This window comes from Canis lupus, chromosome 2 (assembly GCF_003254725.2).
Source record: "Canis lupus dingo isolate Sandy chromosome 2, ASM325472v2, whole genome shotgun sequence".
Classification (NCBI taxonomy): Eukaryota; Metazoa; Chordata; class Mammalia; order Carnivora; family Canidae; genus Canis; species Canis lupus.
Window position 1 is genome coordinate 36,898,680 of NC_064244.1, and position 27,743 is coordinate 36,926,422.

The 27,743-nt window shown below is 41.1% G+C and overlaps 1 long non-coding RNA gene across 1 annotated transcript in view; it reads left to right on the forward strand.

Annotated features, from left to right (window-relative positions):
- The window catches only part of LOC112659052 (uncharacterized), a 60,296-nt gene extending 33,031 nt beyond the window's left edge, over nt 1-27,265 (forward strand). Inside the window, exon 2 of the long non-coding RNA XR_003136142.3 lies at nt 26,479-27,265. This is a non-coding gene — a long non-coding RNA (uncharacterized LOC112659052). The remainder of the gene's footprint in view (nt 1-26,478) is intronic.
- The last annotated feature ends 478 nt before the right edge of the window (nt 27,266-27,743 follow it).

A 27,743-nucleotide genomic window follows, 5' to 3' on the forward strand; every position in this document is an offset into this window, starting at 1 on the left:
TGCCCATTTTTTTTTTAATTTTTTATTTATTTATGACAGTCACACAGAGAGAGAGAGAGAGAGGCAGAGACACAGGCAGAGGGAGAGGGAGAGGGAGAAGCAGGCTCCATGCACCGGGAGCCCGACGTGGGACTCGATCCCAGGTCTCCAGGATCGCGCCCTGGGCCAAAGGCAGGTGCCAAACCGCTGTGCCACCCAGGGTTCCCCACTCTGCCCATTTTTATTGGTTCTTTGTTGTTGTTTTATTGATTTGCAAGAGTTCTTTATATATTTGGTACAAATCTTTTATTACATATAGGTATTACAAGTATTTTATCCCTATCTTCGGATGATCAGAACTTTCAAATTTTCACAAAGTCTAATTTATCATTCATGATTACTGTTTTTTGTGTCCTATACAAAAGTCTTTGTATATCCCAAGCTCATGAATATATTATCCTTTTTTCCCTTATGGGTTCTCATGTTGATATCTATAGTTTAGGTTTTTGTGCTTAGTCCTAGGATCCATTTAGAATTAATTTCTGTGTACGGGATGAGGTAAATATTGAGGTTCTTTCTTTTTTCCTATATGCTTATCTAGTTTTCCAGGACAAGTCATTGAAAAGATTTTATTTGTCCCAATACATTGCCTTGGATTTGTTATAAATCAATTGAAATACATCTATTTTTCAATCTGAAAAATATAAAAATATCTATAGGTCTGTTTCTGGACTCTGCATTCTGATTCAAAGATCTATTTGTTTAATCCTCCTGCCAGTGCCACTCTATCTTGATTCCTGTAGCTTCACAGTAAGTCTTGCAATCAGGTAGTCGAGTCTTCTCAATTTGCTCTTCCAGTTCAAAATTGTTTCAGCTGTTCTAGGTTCTTTGCATTTCTCTCTATATATTTTGAGATCATCACATCACTTTCCTCAAAATAATCCTACTTGCTTCTTACTAGAATGTTTTGAATGCCTTTTAAGGAAAAACAAATGACTTTCAAGAAATTTGTCTAATTAATCTAAGGTGTCAAGTTTTATTGGCATAAAGTTGTTTATAATATTTCCTTATTACCCTTTTAATGTCTGTGAGGTCTGTAATGACCATGCCCTCTTCCGTTCCTGATACTCATAATTTGTGTTCTCATTCTTTCTTCCTTAATCAGTCTTGCTAGGGGCTTCTCAATTTTATTAATATTTTCAAAGTATAAGCTTTTGATAAGTTTTTCTACAGATTTCATTTCATTGAATTTTGCTCTTTATTATTTATTTCCATTTACTTTGCAATTTGCTCTTCTCTTTCTAGTTTCTTAAAGTAGAAACAGAGACTACTGATTTTTGCCCTTTTTTCTTTACTAATATAAACATGTGAATTTATGCATTTCTTTCTATATGCTGCTCTAGCGACATCACACACATTTTGCCAGGCTGTATTTTCTTTAGCACCGCTTTGAAATATTTTCTAACTTCTCTTGTAATTTCATTCTTGATGCACATGTTATTTAAAAATGCATTGTTTAGTTCTAAAATATTTGGAGATTTTCTAGGTATCTTGTAATTATTAAGGTCTAACTTAATTTCATTGTGGTTAGAGAATCTACCTTCATTTCAATCCTTTAAAATTGACAGAGTCTTATAGAGCCCCGGATAAGATGTATCCTGGTGAATGTTTCCCAAGCACTTAAAAATAATGTATATTCTGCAGTGATTTCACATGGTTTATAAATATCACTTAGGTTAAGGTGATCAGTAGTGTTTGGATATCCTATACACGTCACTTGCTACTGTCTACTTGTTTCCTTGTCCTGTCAATTACTGGAAGAGGGAGGTTAAGATCAACTATAATTATAAATCTAATTCCCTCTTTACTTCTGTTGGCTTTTGCTGTGTATACCTGGAATCTCTGTGTCTAAGTTAATACACACTTATAACTGCTATGTCTTCCTGATGAAATGGCCCTTCTGTTATTATGAAGTGTTGGTGGTTCTTATTAAGTCATCCTTGATACTATATAGCCCCATTAGCTTTCTTAGGCTCACAGTTGCAGGTCTCTTTTTTCCCATCCTTTTGTTTTAAACCTAACTTCATATTTAAAGTGTATGTTCCTGGGTGGTGCAGCGGTTTGGCGCCTGCCTTTGGCCCAGGGCGCGATCCTGGAGACCTGGGATCGAATCCCACATCGGGCTCCCAGTGCATGGAGCCTGCTTCTCCCTCTGCCTATGTCTCCGCCTCTCTCTCTTTCTCTCTCTGTGACTATCATAAATAAATAAAAATTAAAAAAAAAAAAGAATTCCTTTAAAAAAAAAATAAAAATAAAGTGTATGTCTTACAGACCACAAATAGTTTGGTCTTGCCTTTGTATCCAGTGTAAAAATCTCTTCCTTTTTAGCTGTGGTCTTAGTCGATTTATTTCTAATGTAACTGTTGGTAAAGTTGGTTTTAAGTTTACTATCTTGCTATTTGTTTTCAATTTGTCTATGTTCTTTCATGCCTCTCTTTGTTCTTTCCTGTTTCCTGTTAGGCTAATCAAATATGAAAAAAAATTTTCACTTAATTCCTTTATTGATTTTTCGGTCTTTTCTCTAGGGATTACAGTAGGCAGTCTATATGTATCCCTTTATATAAAATACTTAGAAAAGTGTTCCATTATCTCTATGTCCTTTGTACTATTCTTGTCATATGTCTTCCATTTAGCACCTAGTAGAATCATGAGAAATATACACTGAATGCACGGGTTGCAGGTCAGAATAAAATATCTAAGGGAAGGGAAGTGGCACATTGTAACTTTTTTTTGGCACATTGTAACTTTGACTACAGTTAGTCTTGCTGTGTTTCTAGAGACCAAGGTTGGTGGTACTTTTATGGATTCACTGAGATCATCATTCTCAGTTAATTGCCTACTAAATATCTAGCAGGTACAGTTGTGACAGAGTAGAAAGAACAGTAAACTTACAGTCAGTGCTCTTTGTTTCAAGTGACAGAAACCCAAGTCAAAGTGGCTAACCTAAAAACAAAACGAGAACAGGTTTTTACCAGCTTTCAAATTTGAGTTTAGGAATGCTGCATCCAGGGGCTCAACACATTCTTAAGCCTACCTATATGTCTCTCTCTGCTCTCTGACCTCGGTTTGCCTCTGCTTCCCTTCTGTGTGTTGGCTTCACTGTCTCTGCTGGAGTTAGACTCCACCCATTCAGCAGGACAGATAATTTCTGGAAACCCAGGCTGTATTTTTTTCAGCTCAGCAAAGTTACAAGATTCTTACTGGCTCAGCTTAAATCACAGGATCTGTCCTGAACCAATCATTGTATACCAAGGAATGTGGTATTATGATTGACAAAGACTGAGTCATGGGCTCTGTTGATAGTTGGTCAGGGAATAATTGATATTCCTGACAGGGTCTCATGGAACGAGGGATGAGATACTCAAAAGAATCTGGAGAATACAAATGAAAAAGTTCATGGGCCAGAAAAATCCTGTCTACTGCAGGTTACTAGAATGTCTTTTAGAGTCCTGTCTCCAGGATTTTCTGTATGACTTTAGCCAAATCATTTCCCTTGTTTAGCTACATTTCCTCATTTAGCTCATTTCCTCATACTAAGAATGATCTCTTAGATATCTTCCATTTCTAACATTAGAAGTGGTATATCTGTCCTTCAAAAGTGGAATGAATAAATTAAAGAATATGCATATAATGAAATACAGTCACAAAAATGAATTAACCAAAGTTACCTATTTCAACATGAATACATCGGAAAAAAAAAAAAAGAAGGTTAACCAAAAGAGTAACTTGAAAAAGACTATGCCCAGTGTTATACATTTAAATAAAATTTTAGGACACAGATTAAAAATACAAGAGAATGAGTCACCCACAGTTTGGAACGGTAGCTACTGCTGTGAAGGGAGGGATGGGCACAGGAGGTGGGAAGAGTACAGGAGGGCTTCAACTCTGTAATACCTGTAATGTATTTATTTATTTATTTATTTATTTATTTATTTATTTATTTATTTATAGAGAGGCAGAGACACAGGCAGAGGGAGAAGCAGGCCCCATGCAGGGAACCCAATGCGGGATTCGATCCCGGGTCTTCAGGATCATACCCTGGGCTGCAGGCGGCGCTAAACCGCTGCTCCACCAGGGATGCCCTGTTTTGCTCCTTAAAAAGGTACAAAAAAGGTATGGCACCTCATTATATTTGATGAGGTTTTGTGGCAGGGGCATGGGTATTTGTTACTTTATACACTAAACTTCCCTATATCGTTAAAATATTTCAAGATCATAACAATGATACCTGTTGATACAGCACTATTACCGTGTCCTAGGTACTCAGCTAATGACTTTACATAAACCAACTCATTCAATCTATGTGTGAGTTATCTATTGGACGGCGCACAGCATGACTGGGGAACTTGGCATCACTGCACAGGCAACCAGTGGGAACCAGCTCCAGAACTATGGGATGTAGTGGATTAATGGAGGCCAGAATACTAGCCCAAGGCAGAAGGAAGTCTAGGAAGACTTCAGGGTAGAAAGAGACACTTCAGAGCTGGGGTTTTGGAAGGCAAGAGAAAATTGGGAGGTCAGAGGGAGGAGCCTAATGGGAGATAGCCATTGGAGGCTGTCCCACAGCAGAGAGGGCAGTAGAGTGGTGGCTGAGAGGTGGATGGGTGGAGATGGATCATGATGTCCTTCTGTGTGTTGGCTTCATTGTCTCTGCTGGAGTTAGACTCCACCCATCTTTTTTATTCCTCCCCGAGGCCCTGAAGGATTAGTCCTATAATGCCCGTCTTGTTGATGAGGAAACTGAGTCCCTACTGTCTGTCTACTCTCTGAGACATGGTTCCTGGTAGTGAATCCCTCTGTCCTGAAAAGGAAAAAGAATTGATGACCTTTACCTTCTGTTGGCTCTTCCCAACTTGCATAGTTTCTGGGAGTTCCCTGTGATGACCAAACAAAAAAACAAAAACAAACAAAAAACCTCTTTCTTGCTGCTAAATATAGACCAGTGAAAAATCTCATTAGTAGATAGTTCTTGCCTTAAAAATATGCAGCTAGATTCTTGGAATGATGGTGTAGGGAAGAAAATAGCCTAATTTAAAACTAAATAAATGGGACTGTTAGAGGTGACTAATACATTCAAATTTCACAGGGAGAGCTAACCCCAGGTAAGACCGTGTTGTCAGGAAGTTTGCTTTGGTGGTTCTCTGCCTCTCTGCCTGGACACTCCTAGGAAGAGCGCTGGAACTTTCTCAGGATTGCTCCTGGATGTATCACCATAACCCCACCTTTTAGTGAAGACTGGCTAGAGGCCAAGCCTTGCATGTGGATAGGTGGCACAGACAGGATCCTGCCCTCAAGCTGCTGACAGCTCAGTACCAGGTCACATTTCTCATAAAATTAAATGTCTGTTAGCTTGCCTGTCATCACACCCCAGGAAACAGCTGGATGAATTTTTATGAAATCTGGAGGGTATGTCTGAGAGAGTCTGACATCAAAAGTAGGCTCTACAGAGTGCACAACAATGAACTTTGAAGGAGGCTTAGGAGGGCATTTCAAGCAGATGAGCAATTGCCCTCTGGTGCGCTTGAAACTGAACAGGCCTGCAAATGGGAGCATAATGCATGGCATAATAACACTATTAACAAAGGCTAATATTTGTTAAGTGCTTAGTATATATTAAGATGAAATGGACAGAGAACAAAACAGTGGTTTTATATATGAGCCTCAAGAGGAAAGTCACTGAGGGTAGATGCTCCCAATTGTCAACACTCATTAGCAATGATCCAGTTGCTTCTCATGAAGACAAATAGATGAACTGCTCCAGGATGAATATCAGCAGGAATTTATTTATTTCACTCTATTTAATAAGTCTCCTGTGCATGTTAGGGAGGCAGGTTACCTCTTCTATTGCCACCATTAACAATAACCACCACGGGCCACATGCCTATAGTGTGCCACACAAGGAGCTACATGCTATTAGAATGCTTATCTAGCCACACTATAGAGGAAACTGAGGCCGAGTATGTAAGCACTAGCATGGACTATGCTGCCGTGATGGTGATAAAATCTTCTCAAACCCAAATCAGACACACGGGATGACAAAAGAGTTCTGTGTGATTTATGCATTTGTAAGCATTTTATCGAAGATATGAATTCACGCACGCTTATTCAATAATGAATCCCTTTTATTGAAAATATTAAAATAGTATCAAATCAACACATTCTTGGAAAGTCCACTTTGAAGGATTACTGGCTTGAGGCACAGAGGGGGCAATTATTCCTATCACAGGGGTCAGATCCTGCCCCTTGACTTCTCCTGGTACCAGCTCTGCACCTGCTTGAGCATCTCTGCCCAGATGAGTCCAGCCTCTTTCCATTGCCTGGTCCTGACATTCAGACATAATCACACTCCTATTCGGCTAAGAAACCTTTAACATTTCACCATCTTCAGAATTAAATCCAAACTCCTTCATGCAGCTTCTGAGGCTCTCTTGTCTGGTCACAGCCTGTATAATCAGCCTTTATCCAAACCTCTTGCCAAGAATAATTTTAAATATTTTAAAATAATAATTTCAGTTACAAAGAACTTTAAAAATGAAAGAAATTTAATTTAAATAAAATAATGCTTAAATATTTATATTTGTGGTGCACATCAGAGTTTAGAAAGTACACTCACATTCTTCATGTCACTTGCTGTTTGTAACACCCAAGCCAGGCAGGAAAGTAGGTGTGAGCATAATCACCTGAGCATCCTTAGTTTTTAAAATCTACTTTTGATTTTAGAATAGATTTAGATATGCTGAAATGTTCAAAATGTTCTTCATTTTGGGAGTTCCCAAAGTGCCAAATCCAGTTTCCTCCCTTACTTATGTTCTGTGTTCGTATGGGGGCATTTCACACCTTTATGAACCACTGTTGATATATTAGTATTCACTCAAGTCCATATTGTCCCTGGAACGCCTCAGTTTTTACCCACTTTTGTCCTTTTTCTGTTCCATGAACCCATCCAGGAAGCCACATTACATTAGTTGTCACATCTTGTTGGGCTTTTCTTGGTGGTGACAGTTTTTCAGACTTTTCCTTATTTTTTTGTCCTTTACAGTTTTGGTGAGTACTGGTGAGGTATTTTGTAGAATGTCACTCAATTCGGATTTTTCTAATGTTTTTCTTATGATTATCCTGAGTTTCTCATTCCCTTTTTCTTTCTTTCCATACTGTATTCTTTGGAAGGTAGTCACTACACACAGCTTCCACTTAAGGGGTGGGGAGGTGGGCTCCTCCTTCTGGAGAACATCTGCATAAATTCTGGGGTGCTTCTGCATGGGGGACTTGATTTGGTTCTTTCTCTCCATTCATTTATTCACTCCATTACTATATCAGTATGGACTTCATGAATATTGATTTTATACTTTGGGTTCTAATTCAATACTACTTTACTCATTTTGTTCCTCAAAGGTTGCCAGCTTTGGCGGCTGGGAGCTCTTTCAATTGGCTCCTCTTCCTGTTTGACAGGCTCATCTGGTATCTTCCCTGCCCCAGTTCTAGGATTTGTCATTTCTTGAAGCAGTCCTGCTTCCCTTTTTTGGAGAAAGATATTAGAAACCAAGTTCTAGGCATTGAGATACAATGGCTCCTGGGCCCTCTCAGTTGACATAACCAATTACCCCTACTTTGTGACGGAGAACAGGAGATTCTCCTCCTTTCCTTTTTTTTTTTTTAAATATTTTATTTATTTATTCATGAGAGAGAGACATAGACAGAGGGAGAGGGAGCAGCAGGCTCCCCAAGGAGAGCCTGATGAGGCACTCGATCCTATGATCTTGGATTATGCCCAGAGCCAAAGGCAGATGCTCAACTGCTGAGGCATCCGGGTGTCCCTCTCCTCATTTCTTGAAGATGCCAGAGACTTCCTACAGTCTCCGCTGCCTTTGAACACCTCTTCCTGGCTTCTCTGCCTAGAGAAGTAGCTTCTGTGCTCCATCTTGTGAGTTTCAAGTGCTCTATCCTCCTCTCATCAGCCTTAACCTTCCTCTGCTCCCACTGCACTTCGTTAACACCATCAGGAGGGGCTCAGCACAGCATCTGTCAAAGTTAGTTAACATGTGCCTGTTCTGCTGCCCTGTGTCACCCAGCTAGTGCATCTGTAGCTGCTCAGTAAATATTGCCTCAACTGTTTTTATACACATGGACAGTGTTGGAACTGGAAGAGAAACAATGAGCAGAGATAGCAAGAGGATGCCTGAACTCTCCTTACCTCTGCCCTCCCCACTTCCCGTTTAGAGTTTTTCCTCTTGGTTAAGATTTATGGCATCATGTGCAGAAGCCAGAGTCATAAGGGTCTCTGAAGGCTTTCTTGGTCTTAGTCTTAGAGCAGTTGATCCTAAATGTGACTGCACGTTATAATCACCTGGTAGACTGTGACTCTATGACACCCCCACCCCCCACCCCCGCAGCCTCCATTCCAGAAATGTGATTTCAGAAAGTCTGGAACGGGGATCAGAGATCTGTATTTAACATCCTTCCTCTGAAAAGAGAAAGTCAGTAAAACCAAAGCGGGCAGTCTGCAATCTAATAATTTTGGCGCTCCTGTGACATACAGCCTCTTCAACCCAATCTGTAATATTGGAAATGTTAAAAAAAATTATACCAGAATCTGTATCTTCTCCCACAGTGGACATACGGGGTAACTAAAATATCTACACGTAAGTGAGGCGAAAGATATTGCTTCAGAGGAGCCTCTTGGCGACTTCCCAGTATTGTAACATTAAAATTCTCTTTACAAGGTTAAACTGGGCCAAACCAAGTTTAAAAGTGACAGTTTACAGTTTGCTAATGGGGCAGCCTGTTTGGTCTTACTGCTTATGATTTATTTGAAGCTCCCTGATCTTGTGCTGTGATTCTGAGAAAGAGACTACCGAGAATAAAAAACTGAGTTAACAGGGTATATAACCTGCCAGTCATTACAGCTTTTCCAAAGTTGCTTACTAATGAAGTCTGGCTCATTTTCCATAAGCAGAGATTGTTTTATAGTAAACCTGTTTTCTAGCAAATGTCTTCTTTTCACATAAATTTATGGAGACCTTTTCTTCCTCTTTTTCCTTACCCCTTCCTTACCCCTCCTCTTTCTTCTCCTTCTCTCCCCTCCTCTCCCTTCCTTTCCTCCTCCCCTCCTTCTACAGTTGCAAAACTAATTTGCTTGAACTAACTGTATTGACTGAATAAGGTAAAATCTGAGTTTCAGAATGTATTAAAAAGAATTGTAGTTTATAGCTTTCGACTACTGTCTATTTAGTGACACAAACGACGCTGAAAGCATATGGACAGAAATATTGATACAATGAGGTTTTCCAAAGTTAAGGATTAGAGAACAGCAAGCTTGTAAATAATTTGAACGCATGGTCTCTGGTTAATTGTTTCTACAAAAATTAATGTTGCTGATGTCTTAACATTTTTTAAAATTATGGACATATGTACCTCCTCTCATAATCTTGTTTATTGTATTATTTTCCTTAATAGGATGATTTCTTTTTCATACTCAGGAAAGGCAGACATTTTAGTGCTGCCCCAAATGAGCATACATCATACTAATTTTTGTGATGATGATGATGGTAATCATCAATCGATGATGTCAATAAAGATAGTCACTGATTTTGAGTGCTTTCAATATACCAGTCACGTCACATGCATTATTTCATCCAGCCCTCAGATCAACTCTCTGAGGTAGGTAGGTGTTATTATTCCCAATTCCAGAGAGGCCAAACAACCTGCCTAAAGTCAAACCAACAAAAAAGATTTAGCTTGACTATATAGCATGACACAGTATGCTTTTGACCATTACACCATAGTATCTCCAGTGCCTCACAGGTGCTAGAGTTATACACATGGGTGCATGACAGTCATGCTGATGAGAGGGAGGTAGGAGAAGCATCCTATACACCAAATGTCCAAAGTTTTCCCAGACTTTCACTGAAGAGTAGCATCATCAAGATGGATGATGATTCTTATTCAGGAATTTCCAGCTGTCATCTCCCCATAGAACATAGATTTGACAACCTCCAGGACGAAAGTAGGCATCCAGGAGTTCATTGGGAAAGTTCCAGCATACCAATGCAGCAAAAAAACCCCAGGGATAGACACACTGAAGAGGTAAAGGACAGCAGTTTCACTTTATTCACATAACCCCCTCCTGAGGGGGCAGGGCTTGATGCCAGAGAAGACCTCCACGCCCTGATTTCTTTCATAGGGGAAAGCAAGAGTGTAGTGATTAAGTACTCAGCTTCCAAAGATGCCACCCCCAAAGCCCACTTCCTTCTCTTTCATCCAGAATACTGTGGTGTGGGGGGGATCAGTATGGCAGAGTCTGAAGAGCTGGGAGGTGGGAAGAGAGGTGGGAACTCACGGGAACCAGGATTCAAAATCAACAAGGGGATATGAATCTTATTAACTGCTTCAAAGATGCCATTGGGAGGTCAGCACTTGGGATGTCTTGCTTGCGGGTATCCTAAGTGGCCCATACACAGCTCTAATTCTCTGCCTCCTCTGCGCAATGGCTGGCTACGTGCAGACTCCCCCATTGGTAGTGAGTGCAAGCTTCTAGACAGCTCATAACCACATGCAGAAAGCCAGCTCAACACTGGGGCTGGGAGAGGGCAAACCAATTTAAGCGTATTAGGACACTACGCTAGGAGAAACAGGGGAGACTCCTGGCATGGGTCTTGGCAATGATTTTTTGGGTATGACACCAAAAGCAAAGGCAACAAAAGCAGCAAAACAAAATAAGACACCAAATTACAAAAAAAGTGGAGTTACAATAAAAACTAAAAAGGTTCTGCACAGCATTATTTTCATCAATAATGAAAAGGCAATCTGTGCAAAGAGAGAAAATACTTGCAAATCATACATCTGATAAGAGGTTAGTATCCAAAATATATAAGGAACTCCTACAACTCAATAGCAAAAAGAAAAAAAAGCAATTAACCTAATTATAAAATGGGCAAAGAACTTGAATAGAAAAGAAAATATACAAATAGTCAACAGATATGTGAAAAGATGCTCAGCATCACTAACAATAAGGGAGATGCAAATCAAAAGCACCATGAACTATCACCTCACACTTATCAGAAAGGCTATTATCAAAAAGTCAAAAGATATCGAAATCAAGTATTAATGAATATATGGAGAAAGAGGAATGCTTGTGCACTATGATGGGAGTAGAATTGGAATGGCTATGATAGAAAACACAATGGAAGTTCCTCAAAAAAAAAAATAAAAAACAACTCCCATGTGATCTACCACTCTCACATCTAGATATATATACCCAAGAGAAATAAAATCATTACCTTGAAGAGATATCAGAACCCCCATGTTCATTGCGGCATTATTCACAGTAGCTAAGATATGGAAACAATCTGTGTCTGTGTCTATTGATGTATGAATGGAGAAAGAAAATATGAGTTGTATGTTGATATATACACACATAATTTATATATTTTTATTATTATAATCTGTATGTATTATTTTAGGTATATGTATATGTTTTATTTATAGATTATATCTTATATTTCATAATATAAAAATGGAATATTATATATCATGGAATATTCTGTGTGTGTATATATACATTATATATAAAAATAGTGTGTGTATATATATATATATACACACACACACACACACACACTCACACCCGCATACACAATGGAGTATTATTCAGTCAAATATGGTCAATCTTGTCATTTGGAGCAACATGGATAAACCTGGAGGACATTAGGCTAAGTAAAGCAAGCCAGATGCAGGAAGACAAATACTCGTGATCTCACATGTATATGGAACCTAAAAATGTCAAACTCAAAGACATAGAGTTATTGGTGGTTAGCAGGGACTGAGGAGGCGGGAATTGGGAGAAATGGGGAGATGTAGGTCAGGGGATATAAACTTGCAGTTATAAAATGGGTAAGTTCTGGAGATCTAACATACAAGGATGGTGATATAGTTAATATAGTTAATAATAACTTATTGTATACTTGAAATTTGCCAAGAGAGTGGGTGCAGAGTGTTCTAGCCATGCACATGCACATGAATGTGTGTGCTTGAGGGCATGTGTATGCACACACACACAAATGATAACTATGTGAGGTGATGGGTATGTTAATTAGTTTGTCACTGGTAATCATTACACGATGTATATGTATATCAAGACATCACTGTGTACACCTTAAAAAATAAAGTTGTTTTCAAACTTTCAAAGCTGCTTTAGGGAATCTAAAAAAACTTTAGCTTGGGGACTCATACTTCAGTAAAACATATTTCACCCATTTTTTTCCTTCCATACTAGGCTAACTGTAGAGTAATAGTTATAGGGTATAGTTAATTTTGACAAGAACTGCTCTTTGCAAACCCACTATTTTTAACTCATAATTCTGGCACCAAGTCCCTTTAGGATTTTAACTTTTCATTCTGTGAAGCATTCCCCCCCCCCCCACACACAAGAACTGGTTTCAACATGCTTTTGAAAGGTTCAAATAACTCAGAAACTCAGAAATTTAGCACAAAGTTTTCCCAGTGTGTGTTGATTCAGTGGGAAGAGAGAGGAAACATGTCACATATAAGCACCCACTCATTGCTGTCTCCCTCCTGGTACCAGCATCTCCTTTCTCATCTAATGAACTCTTGGAAGACTCCCTGGGGTCACTTTGCAGAAACGTGTTTTCCCATGTTTTATTATTGCTTCTGGAATGAAAATAGTTTCCATCATTCATTTGGCTTCCTCTTGACATAAAGCATGTCTCTTAATTTCACATTCAAGAATGATGTGGGGATGTGGGGAGAAAGCTATAGTCTGACAATATCAATGCACAAAACTTCTTTTTACAGAAGAGCGAACATGTTTACCAAAACCATGCTGTTCTCAACATCAAGTGGTTATGGAAGTAATTTGATAATTTACCCCTTTCTGCCTCACATGCAACTGCCATTCTTTCATCCAGGTGTTCAACAATGTTTGCAGAGTACTTCCTTGAGGTAGTAGTCACTGTTTGGTAAATAAACTAGACTAGATCTTCACCCGCATGAGGATCACTGTTTACCACAAAAGGTATGAAAAGAGAAGAATAATGTTACTCGATTTTCTTTACTGACATATGATATGCCCAAAATTAAAGAAATAAGGGAATGGATGTTTTTGTTTTGGGCTTTTACATGAATGGAATGGCCTCCATTTCAGTTTGGGCTAACTGTACTGTTATGCCATGGTCAGAGAAAAAGATCTCTCATCCACCAAATCTTTTGCAAAATACATTTTATTGATCACAAAGGGCCTGCTTAACAGGATGGATGGATGAATCGGCACTAATCCTAATTCTAAGCCAAGAAGTGAAAGGGCATAATGCATCAGATAGCATTTTCTGCAGCCCCTGAATTGTCTTCTTCATGCCTCTTGAACCCTTGCTAATAAGATAGAATTAAGCACAAATTAAACATAGAGAAATAGATAATCTCTGTACGTCCTTTGGAGTCAAACAAGTTTCATGAAGAGGCTTCAAATTTCAAAAAGAAAGACACTCTACTTTAGCAATGGAGAATAATAGAACATTGTCATTTGGTCATGAAAATAATTCCAGTCTTTCATACTAAAACAATAGAACTGAAGATCCATTTGTTCATTCATTCATTCATTCACTCACTTGTTCTTTCCATAAGCCTTTTTTACCTGCCACAAGCTCTGCAGGCACGGCTGACAGAGACACAGATGATATTTTGTCCACAGTTTGAAGCATCTTGCAAACTGGAGAGGGAGACAGACACATAAGTGGAGGGAGTGTGGAACTCAGGCCCCCTGGGGATGGGACCTGAAGGTGGGGCAGGGCCCTGGGGTTTGGGCCAGGCCTCGGAAAGAAAACTGGGTTGTAACCAAGTTTTGAAAGACTGGTAGATTTTTTTCCAGGTGGAGGGAGAGGCATTGAGGAAGAGCATTTTATGTTATTTTATTTAAATATTATATTTATTTATTTGAGAGAGAGAGAGAGAGATTGAACATGAGCAATGGAGGGACAGAGGGAGTGGGAGAAGCAGGCTCTCTGCTGAGCAGGGAGCCTGATGTGGGACTTGATCCCAGAACCCTGAGATCATGACCTGAGCAGAAGACAGATGCCCAACTGACTGAGCCACCCAGGTGCCCCGAGGAAAAGCATTTTAGACAGAGAAAATAGCAGGGTGTGCTTGAGAAACAGTGGCTTAGGTGGTCGCTGCACAGTGTGGATGAGGGGAGATTAGTGGTGGTGGGGAGCCAGAGAGGAACACACCACTGAGTAAGATCATCTCCTGAGGGTAGCAAGTCCGGAGGGCCCTCCAGCACACAGCTGATTAAAGAGTTTTGCTATCTGTTGTCTAAAAGGACTCTCAGAGAGGAGGAAGTTTATGAAAGCCAATTGATTTTTTTTTCCTCTTTGTATCAGTATCAGGCTGTTTGGGTTCTATTTTGCTTGCACTTGGACAGACTTTCTCCTCCATCATAATGCAATCTCACTGCTATAGTTTTCTGTTCTTCACTGTAACCTCTCCAAGCGGGTCAGAAGTACTATAGCAGGAAGGAAAACTTACAGAGTCCAGCAACTTTGTACCTCAGATCAGAGAAAAAAATCCAGTGTGGGGCTGCCAAACTGGCAGCTTTCCTGGTGCTGAAATTGGTGTAAATTTGTTGAACTTTTTGCAAAGAAATTTAAAAACATCAGAAATTATGTAACTTGGCTTTGAGAATCATTTTTTCCTGCTTTTGTGTGTGTGTGTGTGTGTGTGTGTGTGTGTGGGCGGGTATTATACCTCTCCTCTCTGCCCAAAGAAATGTGCCTATCTGAATCCAGCCCAGAATGGGCCTCACACCTATGTCAGTCGATTTTTCTCACTGCTAGTGGGACTCTTTCTCAGTGTGTCCAGATAAGCTCCTGGAAGGATCTTGGCAGCCATTACATATCAGTAGGAGCAGCAACCTGTGTGCTACTTGTGTCTGAATGTGAGCCCTCAAATATAATTTAGAATTTTCCAGTATGTGCACTAAAAAAGTAAAAAGGGGTAGGGGAAATTAATAATATATTTTACCTAACCAGAAATATTCCAAAATACTATCATTTCAGAAGGGAAGCACTATGAAAACATTAATAAGGTATTTTATATTCATATTTTCATAGTAAGTCTTCTAAAACTGGTGTGCAGTTTTATACTTAAAGCACATCTTATTTTGCACATTTCAAGTGTTTAGGAGCCACATGGTGACAGTAGCTACTGTATCAGACAGCCTGGTTCTAGACTTTACCCCATGGCCCAGAAATATTTTTCTCCCTTTGATGGCCAAACTCCTTAGGTGCTAGAGGGGGCTGAGTCAGAGAGAGATTAGAGAAAGCCCATTTTTAGGCTGGTTCCTATAGAGCATGTCCTTGGGCAGCAAGAATTGCCTTTACAAAGTGGCAATGTTTGTCAGTTGGCAATTGACAGAACCAATAAAAATTATCACACATTTCTTATGAGCATTATGATCGGAGTGAAAAACATTCTTTTAATGCAGCTCTTGCTTTAAGAATAAAGTTGGAGGGATCCCTGGGTGGCGCAGAGGTTTGGCGCCTGCCTTTGGCCCAGGGCGCGATCCTGGAGACCCGGGATCGAATCCCACATCGGGCTCCCGGTGCATGGAGCCTGCTTCTCCCTCTGCCTGTGTCTCTGCCTCTCTCTCTCTCTCTCTCTCTGTGACTATCATAAATAAATAAAAAATTAAAAAAAAATCTTAAAAAAAAGAATAAAGTTGGAGATCACAAGCGTGCTCTGAACAGAATACTGGCACTTAGAGAAGCTTTTAGAAGAAATCAAAGATTCCAGAATATCAGAACCGGATGAAATTTTGAGGAAGGCCATGTTTACATGTTTGGAAATTAAGACCTGCAGAATTTCATGGGCTTTACCAGCCAGCAGCCGGGTAGAGGCAATGCCAGGTTTAAGACCTGGCTTTTTTTTTTTTTTTTTCTTTTTTAATAAAGTTAAACAATAAAACAAAAATTCACAAGCTGCCTCCCTGTCCACCCCCCCTCCCCTCCCCGCAGTCTTCCGGCTGCCCCCCACCCCCCCTCGCCACACGCACACAGACACAGGGGTATCAAACTAAGAAAACGCAACTGCTCTAAGGACGAGGAGACGAGATGAAGGGAGGAGGTGAGCTGTGGTTCTCCCAAATCCTGACCCTAATAGTGATGCCTTGGTCCTTTATCATGCAGTGACACAGCATTAGGAATGCAACAACATCGGAGGAATATACAACTAATTTTACGGCTGTATCCTTAGAGAGTGAGTGGAGACTTGGATGTCACGTGGCCAACCTTATCTCTGGGAACAAATACATTCTTACCATAATTTTTTTTTTTTTTTTTTTTGGAGGGTGGGGTGGAGGTAGGTAATGGTTTTCTTCCTCAAATGTGTTTATTTTTATCCTGGTCAATCTACCACGCAACAGTTACTTTGCTCTGCGCTATGGAGGAAAGAGAGAGAGAGAGAGAGAGAGAGAGAGAGAGATACACAGAGAAAGCAAAAGAAGGAGTAATGGCCAATCTTTGGGTAAAGGAGGCCAAATAAAACTGTCACGTGAAGGCTGGGGCTGACAGCCTCATGGCTGCCCTTCCCACCCACCCATTTTGCTGGAATTCACGACCTTGAGGAGTTCCTTGAACCTCAAGAGCCCAGGAATCTAAGATCTGTTTGACACTGCCTCCCAGAACTAGGGGCAGGAGGGAAGATATTGGGTTCTGAGCGATTTTTAAAGGGAAAACTAGAAGCAGATGATTTAATTACCAACTCTTGACCCAATTTATTTTCAGCAGCAACAGCAAAGTCCTACAAACCAGTGACACAAGTCAAGTGATTATTGTTTAAATGTGAGAGTTGAAAAGGAGAGAGAAAGGGGGAAAAAAAAAAAAGCTCTGACTTCATATTATGGCTTCAGGCCAGACTGCAAAGAAGGAATCTGTGAAATTCAAGGTCCTTGAGTCTATTATTTCTCTTTGCTATTATTTCTGAAACAAGACCTGGGCGAAATCAATTCGGCTTCAGAAAGAATATTACTTTAATTTTCTACATAAAATTGTCAGGAAGTCTGGGTTAGAAGAGGGGAAAAGACAGATGACTATCACCCAGGCAGAAATTAAATGAATAAATTAAATGAAGCAAAGTACATTTATATTACCAAAACTCTGGTCATGAGACAAAACACATCTTTTGGCACAAACTCCTAGGGGCTTAAAAAACAAACCATCAACACAAATGATGAGGTAATGCCCCTGAAAATAAACTCTCTCTTGAGTATTAGAGGATCAGCACGAGATCAAACAGAATTAATTTTATTTTGATGCAAATGTATCCTTAAAGCTTTTAATTAGAGTTCATCCGAGAATATGAGATTTTCATAAAAATGTGGCTTCTATTCCCTCTTCTCAAGTAACTGATATACAATTTTTGAAAAATGGAAAAGCTCTTGGGAACATCATTCTGCCCAACAATGATGAAATACTAACTTTCTCGTCCTACTTTCAGAGTGGGTTTTCCACTAACCATAAATTCAATCTGCCTCTAATTCAATCTCTACCAGATGTTGAAAGAACAGCAAGGAATCTGAGGAAGGCGGTGATAACACTTCTGTGAGTGTTCCCCGCAGATATTGAAGTAGCTCACGGTCTGGTGGGACCATTTCATTGCTATTAAGCTTTTGGCATTTAAGGGACTTAAGCTTTTATTCTTTACATCCTTCGCCTTCCCTCTTGGTTGGCAGAAACCTTTGTAGAGTTTGTTCAGGCTGAATTGCTGGCATGGTGAGATCATTCAGGATCATCTATGGCTGTTTGTATGATACAGACAGATGGTTCCATGGCTCTTCCCTTACTAGGTAAATACCAGTCCATTCTCTGGGTGGAGAAGTAGATAAAGTTGATTTTTGGCATTCAGTTCAACAAAAATGTTGAGGGCTTACTCTGTGACCAGCCATGCCAGATGCTGTGTCTATGAGTGCCCACATGTTCTACATGGTGAGCTTACAATCTGGAGATCCAATAGCTCTATTTCACATCACTTTTTCTTCCTTTTTTTTTTTTTTTTGGACATACACACTAACCTTGTTTCCTTTTCAGGATATAAAATTCATGGGCTGCCCAACTGGGGCAGGCATATGTCCTCTTGTTTAGGATTTATTCTGAATTTCTATCCCCCAAATAAAAACTGACCTTCCCTAGGTCTCATTCTCTCCTGATTTTGCTCTCTAGTGACAAGCTAGTTTGATCCATGATCTTCCAGAGCTGGAAGGAATCATATAGCTCACACAGTTCAATGTTGACCACTGACCACCCCACATTGCCTCCATGGACTCACTGGAAGCAAATGCCTGGAGAAGGTCCTAAGTGATTTCCTTGATTTTGTGGACATCTTCTATTGTTACCTGATGGGTATCCATTCCTGATGATAACAACACTTCAGTTTCTTTTTTGAGGAGCCTTCTCTATCCCCCTCTCCATTCAAGTTTTCAAGGGACGCTGACCCCTGCCCCAGGATTTCAGGGGTTAGTCCCTGACCTGGCTCTAGCTGATCAATACATTTCTCAATCATTCTCAATCATCTAGCTGATCAATACATTTCCTCCTAGGAAAGCGACCAGCTCAGCAATGTGCATATGAACCAGGTCAGGCCAATGAGACTTAGTTCTACCATGGATTCAGTTTTTTCAGTTTTGTGAATCTTTTTTTTGGCTTGAGACTCTTTCATCAGCTCTTGGGAGGTTCCTAACCAGCACATCATCTCTGAAAGCTTTCTATGTCACAGGCATTGTTTTAGGATAGAAATTACATGCAGATTCCAAATGCTATGGGACGGGCATAGACCAGGACATTTGGGAGCTTAGATCTCATGGATGGCTATGGTCTATTCTGGCCAATCCTGAAAGCGAGCTCTGACCTCTAGAACCAACTGACCATGGCAACATAAACTTATTAAAAGATTAGTCTTGTGAAATTACTGGCTTCCTTGTCGGGTGGGATGGGTGGTAAAACATATAAGGGTGAGGCTTGGGGGGGGTCTCCTGTGGATGGTGACCCATTTCTCTCTTCTTATCTGAATCGCAGTCCTTGGTACTGAGAATGCCACTCAAGTGATTACTGGTTGAGTGGAGAATGACTGAGCGAGCCCTGTCCTTGTTCCGTCTATATTGCTGTTTGAGTTCTTAAGGAGCAGAGTGGTTGTCCTGAGAGAAAATGGGTCAGGAGAGGCTGAGCTTTCCTTCTCAGATTACCCAGGGCAGTGGTGATGCTGAGCAAGGGGGTTGGGGATGTGAAGACAAGGGGAGGGTGGGATAGGAGCCAGTACCAGCTGAGACCTCCAGGATGGCACTGGAAACTGTGAACCATTGGAACCATTCGCTAACTTCCACTAAAGAAACATTTGGAAAACTTGGGAAGACCTAAGGAAGAATAGAAACGTTGCCAGAGTCCCACTATGCAGAGCTAATGTTTGTTAACAATTTTGTGTGTATTGACTTCTAGGTTTCCTTCCCATGTAAATACACTCAGGTGCACCTGTAAGTGCCTGAATACACAGAGACACACAGGTCGCTGGGTACTGCTTCTGCTGCCTTATCCCTGGCTTTTCCTGCTGCACAGGGTATCCTGGGCATTTCCCTCATAAGCAAAGTATTCTTAAGCCTGCTGGATTAACCTCCAAACAGTTCCAAGATGCCCTTATCTGACTCCCACGTTTCTAAGTATGTGCCAGCTGCCCGAAAGCAGTTTTCTCTTGGCCACTATTTCAGGGGAACATCTGCCAGCTGCCTCTTTCTCCTCCTTCTGCAGCAGCCAAGTGTTTTATTGACCCCAAGAAAAAGCCCTGGGCCAGGATCAGGGACAAGCCCTAGGGACAGGAGGACAAGGAAGTGCCTTGCTAAGTCCAAACATGTATGGAGAGCTAGTAGCGGTACCATTCATATCATTGTTGATGAAGATTCAAATGCAGATCTGATCTCACTCTCTGCTGCCTGCTTAAAAATGCTCTGTGGCTGCCCATCGTTTTTAGGACAGCTACCTAAATCCTTACCACTGGGGGACCCTGAGTGGCCTGGCCCCTGGGGACCTCCCTGGCACCATCTCCTCTGTCTGCCCTGGTGACCTGGACTTTATTCCTCTTTCCTAGCACTGTGAGTTGCTTGCAGGCCTAAGGGGCTCTTCTCTGCCTCTCTCTCTTCCTAATCCTGGATGACTAAATTCCTATGTAACCATCAGCCCCAGCTCCAGCAACATTCCTTCAGGAAAGGTGCCCTTAGGATGGGTGTCCTGATTTGGTTCTGTGCATCTGCCCTTCACTGCACTCACTGCATTCACTGCACTTGCACTTGCAAGTGCATATCAACCTATGTGCTTGCTTGCTTGAATCTCTGTGTCTCCTGCTGGTCTGCAAGGATGGTGTCTGTGCTGCTCACCGACTCATCCTTAGTGCCTGGGTCAGCACTGAGCATACAGTAAGGTCTCAAGAAATCAGTGGAGGAAGGAAGGAATGATGTCATTATTGTCATTGGGGTGGGAGGAGAGGCAGGGAGGCACACAGCCAGAGATGGGCTTTGTTGCCGCCCCTCTTTCTTCTCACCTCTCTTCTCCTGCCAACTCTGTTGATTTTTCCAGCAACCCCTTTTCCTCTGCAAAACCCCCAGAAGGACTCCAAACCCCTTGACCTTGCTTCCCTTCTCTAGTTCCCTGCCAGAAACAGGAAGCAGGAGGGAGAGGGGTCGGGACCATGGGGTTTTGTTTCTACAACATGGAGAGGCCCCAAACTGTCTAGAGAACCCTGAGTGTCCTGGAGCAAGCAGAGACCTCATACTTGTCAAATGAGCCAAGGTCATGAGGCAGAATTGATGGAGGCTCTGCAGTGGGAACCAGGTCCTCTCAACGCCTCGAATCCAGCACAGGCCATCCTTGCATAACTCAGTCAGGTCAGAAACTGGAGGGGATCATAGTTACTATTTTCCTGTTTTTGGTCTGGAGCTCTGCTCCCCTTTGGAGAGGTGGTGACCACTGCTGTGATAATCACACCCTTCCCATCCCGGAGCCCCCAGGACAGTGCAACGAATCTGCTCACTTGAATGTGCATTTTTGTCCTTTGCTGCTGAATCTCAGCCTGAATTTGAATTTCTGAAGTGCATCCCCACCCCGTGACCAAGAAGGAGAGTGTCTCCCACAACTGCTGAGCCTCTTTCTGAGGTAGGTGTGCAGTTACTTCTGGGCTCAGAAGCCACCAATGGCTCTTTTTGCTTAGGCAGGAAAATCCAAGTTCTCTGCCACACATGCAGGGCCCTTCTGACCCTTCTGGAAAGTTGCTGTGCAGGCAAGTTCTGTTTGGACACACATGGCTCCCCACCTGCGGCTCCTTGCCCGGAATGCCTGTCCTCCTCCTGCCCACGTCTGACCCCACCCCCACCAGTTCCTTCAGGATCAGCACAAACCTTGCCTTCTCCTCCCTCCAAGTCTTTTCCAGCTCCCTCGAACCAAAGCCAGCAGGCCCCTGTGCCCTCATCCACTTCACTCTCGGCAGCATTCACCTCTGCTGCTGGCCTGTCCCCTTCGCCTCTGTGATACCCACCCGTCCTTGTCTGCCTTTGCTCTGGATACATGCTTTTCCACCCAGACACTAAAGGTGGCATTTCTCCAACCATGGCTCCAGACTCTCTCCTCTCATTTCCCACCTACGTGCGACTGACTCACAAATTTCTGTCTCCATCTTAGATATTTCCTCTGGGTTCTAAACGCTTCTATCCAACTCAGATTCTCCACAGCATCTCCCACTAAGGGTGCCTAAGACAAGCTCAGGATCTGCTCCCTATTTCCTCTGCCTTCAATCTTGTCCTTTTTAGGGTTCCCTTTCTCAGGAAGTGGCATCACCATCCATCCAGGCATGCAAGTCAGAGCTCCGGGAGTCATCCTGGGCCCTCTTGTTACACACACACTTATTTATGTCGGACCCTGGCTTTTGCTCCTGTGTGTCATACTGTCTTCGTTCTTTGTGAACATGTGACCTCTCTCTGTACTAAGACTGCAAGTTCCTGGAGAGAAGAGATTCTCTTATGCATCATGCCAGGCCCTAACTTTAGCATACTGCTATATTCCTAGCAGGCACTCAGTAAATGTTTACCAATTGTTTAAGCAGCCATAGAGCAATCTATGATGCACAACCAAGATAGATATGCAGAGGCTAAAAGGGGACTGTTGGGTGATTCTTCCGTGCTGCCTAATACCAGATGTCTGATCTGAGAAAACATAAAGGATTTTAAGGTCTCTTCGTGCTTCTAAATCTGTGATTCCAGGGAAGTGTGTGTGTGTTTTCTAAATTTTTATTGGAATTTGAGTTAGTTAACACTTGAGTGTGTGTGTTTAAACTGATAGAGAGCCTAATTCCAAGCATTAAACTTCTAAATTTTCAGATGCACACATGGCCATGGAACGGCTGTGTTCCGAACAATAGTTTTGTTCCTTACAGTGCAGTGTTGGGATAGGAAGCAAATGTTTCTTCCTTGTTTTTTCAAGTTCTGTGGTGCAATGCATCAGGTCATCGGCATGAAATGAAAGGTTGAGTCCATTCTGTCATAATGTGAAGGGTTATGTAAGGTAAAAGGGCTAGAAGGGAAGTGATTTATGAAACTCACCACAGACATAAGAAAGGGCCAGATTTATGGCATTTGGTAAGAAATTACAGGCATTTTATTTTACTAAAAATATTTATTTATTTGAGAGAGGGAGAGAGAGCATGAGACAGCATGAGAATGGGGGAGGGGCAGAGGGAGAGGACAATCAGACTCGGCACTCAGAATGGAGCCCAACACAGATGGGCTCCATCCCATGACCTTGAGGTCAGTCATGACCTGAGCCCAAGGCAGATGCTTAACCTACTGAGCCACCTACATGCCCCAATTATAGTTTATTTTTAAAGATTTTATTATTTATTCATGAGAGACACAGAGAGGTAGAGACATAGGCAGAGGGAGAAGCAGGCTCCTCGCAGGGAGCCTGATGTGGGACTTGATCCTGGGACTCTGGGACCACACCCTGAGCAGACGCTCAACCACTGAGCTATCCAGGCATCCCAACACACCGAGGTATCCAGGCATCCCAATTATAGGTGTTTTAATATGAAAATTGAGAGATTATTTTTAAAGTGGGATCTTGAGTTAACTACAGTGATACACTGAATTTTCTAAAACTTCAAGAACTAGAAGAGGACCCATCTAGTCCAACTCCTTAATTAATGCTCAACTCCTTATACAATAGATTTGCTAAGTAGTTAATCAGGCTGTACTTGAATGTCTCCAGTGATGGTGGGTTCACTACCCTATCTTTGAATACATCTGACTATTAGAACGTTTTTGTTTGGTTTGGGCCAAAGTATTTCCATGTAGCTTTTATGTGTTTCTACTCAGTCTTCCCTTTAGAGCTGTACAGGGTAAATTTGAGGACTTGTCTACATGAAGCAGAGGACAGTTCCCAGATTCCTTAGAATTCTACTTATTTGTTGTTCATTCATTCAACAAATTTCTTCATGTTCCACACCTAGCTGAAGAATTGTAAGACACAGAACTATCTCCAGGGCCAGGATCTGTATCTCCACTGCTTCCACAGTGTCCAGCACATGCTAGGCATTCAGTGGATATTAACTGAATGAATGGTGGAAGTCATGACTCTTAACTAGAAATGTTCACAGTCTAGTTTGAGAGGCTTATAGTCATAGACATAGCTAAAGAAAAGATAATAAATCTGTGAGAAAATGGGCAAATGATATCAACAGGAAATTAATGGGAGATGAAAGCCAAATGGCCAATAAACATTTGACATAATAAAGCTCAATCTCACTAGTAATCAGGAAAATGTAAATTGAAGTGACAACATACCATTTAAAACTCATGAGACTGGCACAAATGGAAAAGTCTGACAACACCAAGTGTTGGTGAGAATGTGGAGCAATTAGAACAATAATACCCTATGTTGGTTGCATAATGGATAAACCAGCTTGTAGAGCCAGTTGAGACTCTCTTGTAAAATCAAAAGTGCAGAACTTTGACACAGAAATTTTATCACCTGGTATATTCCTTAGAGAAATGATTTCGTGGATTCAGAAGGAGGCATGCATAAGAAGTTCATTATAGTTTTGTTGTAGTAGCAGAGAACTGTAAATCATCGAAATGTGTATCAGTGACAGAATGGGTAAACAAATTGTGCTGTATCCACCAAAGCACTACTTATCAGATAGCAGTAAACTTGAATAAACTAGATTAAATGTATAAACATGAGTAGTTTTCAAATATTGCAATTAGCTAAAAAAGCAAGTTGAAAAGGGCTGGGTTACAGTATTCACACAAAATTTTATCATTTTTAATTGTTAATTTTTTAAAAAAGATTGATTTAAATGTCTATACTACCCAGAGCAATTTACATGTTCATTGCAATCCCTATAAAAATACCATGGACTTTCTTCACAGAGTTGGAGCAAATAATCTTAGGATTTGTATGGAACCAGAAAAGACCCTGAATAGCCAGGGGAATATTGAAAAAGAAAACCAATGCCGGGGGCATCACAATGCCGGATTTCAAGATGTATCGCAAAGCTGTAATCATCAAGACAGTGTGGTACTGGCACAAAAACAGACACATAGATCAATGGAACAGAATAGAAAACCCATACGTGGACCCTGAACTTTATGGTCAACTAATATTTGACAAAGCAGGAAAGAATATCCACTGGAAAAAGGACAGTCTCTTCAATAAATGGTACTGGGAAAATTGGACAGCCACGTGCAGAAGAATGAAACTAGACCACTCTCTTACACCATACACAAAGATAAACTCAAAATGGATGAAAGATCTAAATGTGAGACAAGAATCCATCAAAATCCTGGAGGAGAACACAGGCAACACCATTTTTGAACTTGGCCACAGCAACTTTTTGCAAGATATATCTATGAAGGCAAGGGAAACAAAAGCAAAAATGAACTATTGGGACTTAAGATAAAAAGCTTCTGCACAGCAAAAGAAACAGTCAACAAAACTAAAATATAACCCATAGAATGGGAGAAGATATTTGCAGATAACGTATCAGATAAAGGGCTAGTATCCAAGATCTATAAAGAACTTATCAAACTCAACACCCAAGAAACAAACAATCCAATCATGAAATGGGCAAAAAAGCATGAACAGACATTTCTCCAAAGAAGACCTACACATGGACAACAAGCATGTGAGAAAATGCTCCGCATCACTGGCCATCAGGGAATTACAAATCAAAACCACAATGAGATACCACCTCACACCAGTGAGAATGGTGAAAATTAACAAGACAGGAAACAACAAATGTTGGAGAGGATGTGGAGAAAGGGGAACCCTTTTGCACTGTTGGTGGGAATGTGAACTGGTGCAGCCACTCTGGAAAACTGTGTGGAGGTTCCTCAAAGAGTTAAAAATAGAGCTACCCTATGACCTAGCAATTGCACTGCTGGGGATTTACCCCAAAGATACAGATGTCATGAAACAATAGGACGCCTGCACCCCAATGTTCATAGCAGAAATGTCCCCAGTAGCCAAACTGTGGAAGGAGCCACAATGTCCTTTGACAGATGAATGGATAAAGAAGATGTGGTCTATATAGACAATGGGATATTACTCAGCCCTCAGAAAAGACGAATACCCACCATTTGCTTCAATGTGGATGGAACTGGAGGATATTATGCTGAGTGAAGTAAGTCAATTGGAGAAGGACAATCATATGGTTTCACTCATATGGGGAATATAAGAAATAATGAAAGGGTTTATAAGGGAAAGGAGAGAAAATGAGTGGGAAATATCAACGAGGGTGACAGAACATGAGAGACACCTAACTCTGGGAAACAAATAAGGGGTAGTGGAAAAGGAGGTGGGCAGGGGTTTAGGGTGACTGGGTGACGGGCAGTGAGGGGGGCACTTGACAGGATGAGCACTGGGTGTTATACTATATGTAGGCAAAGTGAACTTCAATTTTTAAAAATATGTATTTATTTATTTATTTGAGGAAGAGATGGAGAGCACAAGCGAGAGAGACAGAGGGAGAGAGCAAGAATCACAGGCAGACTTCCCACTGAGCAAAGAGCTGGGTGTAGGGCTTGATTGCCCAACTCTGAGATCATGACCTGAGCTGATATTAGGAGCTGAATGCTCAACCTACTGAGCCAACCAGGTATCCTTGCACAAAATTTTAAAACAGACAAAGCAATATTATAAAAATAACCATATATGCTGGAAGTCAGTGTGGGAGTGATAGATAATACATTCAGTGTAGTACTTGGTTATGAGGTCAGGGTAAGGAAATGGAACTGAGTATACATGAGTTTTCAGCTGGATTTGTGCATGTGTGCTTGTGTGTGTGTGTTTAGCTGGGTGTGGTTGTGTGGGTAAACATTAATTTTTTATTTTTATTGTTTTGTAGATGAACACATTACAGCCATGTTTGAATCCTCGCCATAGCTGGTTGGATCTGATGGATACCTAACTTCCCTGGACTAATCCGATATTTGATATTTTACATATACTTGAAATATTTCTTTTTTTCAAAAAAGGAAAAGGAAACAGTGGCAATGGTAACAGATAGTGGTGTTTGGCTGAGCTATACCTACTGATCAATTTCCTTTTCCCTTGCTGTCTTTTGCCAAATACCTTCCCAGTCTCTCTCGCAGTAAAGATGGCCACAAGACAGAGTTCTAATGAATGAGACATAGACAAAACTTCTTGGACTCTTCTTGGAAAGCTTTTACTTTTCTGATACTATGGTCAAATCTAGCTAGCAGCACTTATCCTCTCCTTTCTCCTGTTTCGAACATGGATAAGATGTCTGGAGCTCTGATGGCCATCTTGCAACCACGAGGAAAGTTCAAGAGAATCACAGAGACACTAGCTTTAACATCATTGAACCACTGATCCAATGCCAAAAATTACCTGTCTCTCCACATCTTGCTATGTAAAGACCAACCAAGCAACCAACAAACCAACGAAGGCTGTTCAAGATTCTATAGACCCTAGAGATCGGTGTGTTTTAAATCCTTTCTAATTGTTATGATGCTATGCTATAGCAAAATATTATTAAGTCCCATCATATCTTGTTCCACTTGGCTAATATCTCTTTAAGTGAGGCAGCTCAAACTGAAGGCTATATTCCAGGGGAGTCACTTTTTTTTTTTCCAATAAAGGAAGACTGTCACCTGTCTCATTTTAATGTATATCTATTTATATTATTATTCTCTAAGACCAAGCTCACTTTTTTGGTAGCCTCATAACACTGGAGATTCATCCTAAACTCACAGTCAACTCAGGTTCCAGAATCTTTGACTACTAGTTAGTTTAAGGTTTACAGAGCAGTGATCCTTACAGTAGGAGGTAGAACTCATTTCACTGATAAGCAGAGGATCACAGGGGCCCACTCACTTTCCCCAAAGCCACACGAGTCACAGAATTGCCGTGATCCTTCCTTCCTCTGAGTACTTCTCAGTCTGCTCCAGCATTCAGTGGATATTAACTGAATGAATGGTGGAAGTCATGACTCTTAACTAGAAATGTTCACAGTCTAGTTTGAGAGGCTTATAGTCATTGACATAGCTAAAAAAAAGATAATAAATCTGTGAGAAAATGGGCAAATAAAGCAATCTTGGTCCTAGGTGGTTGGCTCAAGGGTAGGTACCTGGATGAATCTGGACCAAT